Here is a 1,154-nt window from a genome sequence, read left to right as displayed (position 1 = left end):
AACTGGATTGCTAAATCAAACTCGGGATTTTTAGAAGAGACACTTCTGTATATTAAATTGTCTTAAGATAGTAAGCTTGCCCTAAATGATTTGTTAACTATGTGCTAGGGTACGGCTCTGTAAATCAAAATAGGTTAAACATCAAGTCAAGACACTTAGAAGCAGGTTAACATACTTCAAAACCAAAGAGTAAACATACTTTAAAACCAAAGAGTAACCTGGAAACTGCTGCCTCCATTTCCTTATGAATAAAGCCATATTCTTTCTCAAGTCTTCAAAACCTAGATGTGTAAAATAAAGAAATCATTACATTCTAGTCCTCAAAGGACTAAACTGTACTATCAAAGAAAAGACATAAATTCTAGCAAAATGGCAACAAAAGAGTAAACTTGAAAAATGTCAGGAACGACCATCAGGTAATTCTAACTTCCCTGCCATGTTACCGTGTTTCAGGACCTCCCTGGTAAAAGATCTTACCGACCTTTAAATCTAACAAAATCCCGGAATCCGTATCTCAAAGACTAAAACAGGAGAGTAATTTTTCTGAACACACCTTGCAGACTTTGATTTTGGGAGGACCAAAGCTTCAGAAAAATCCAGAGACTGAAATAACCAAGTTCGATCCTAACAGAAACACCTCGCACCGCACTCAACCGGTCTGCAAGGAGGGCCCTTCAACTCGATACACCGCGCTCACAGGCATCTCTGCTTCAGTATGACTTCCCACTACCGCTGGTGACAGAAACGTATTGGCAGCTGACATCCTCCTGGTCCTAAAGGCCGCTCCATCCCGAGTTTTAAGAGGAAACCTTCAACGGCCACGGGAAGCCCGGGGATCGCGACCCAGGGCGAGAGCTGTCGAGCGGACACCGGCAGAGGGGTCCGCGCTCTCCATCCCCACCGCGAGCATCTCCAGGAGCCGTCCTACCGAAAGGCTTTATGTAAACAAGAGGCTTGTGACTCGAGCCTCCGGCCCCCATAGGTGGAGAGAAGTTTCCTCGCCGCGGCTGCACATGGCTCGCAGAAGTTTGGCTGGAGCGGCGCGGGGCTGGGCGGGAGCGGCTGCGAGTGCTGCAGGCGGCGGCGGCGGCGGCGGCGGCGGCAGAGCAGCAGGAGGCGGAGGCGGGAGGGGGGAGGGGAGCGGCTGGGGGGGC

The sequence above is a fragment of the Carlito syrichta genome, unplaced genomic scaffold (assembly GCF_000164805.1).
Source record: "Carlito syrichta isolate Samal-C Ts95f unplaced genomic scaffold, Tarsius_syrichta-2.0.1 Scaffold308114, whole genome shotgun sequence".
Lineage (NCBI taxonomy): Eukaryota > Metazoa > Chordata > Mammalia > Primates > Tarsiidae > Carlito > Carlito syrichta.
This window is presented reverse-complemented; position numbering follows the sequence as displayed.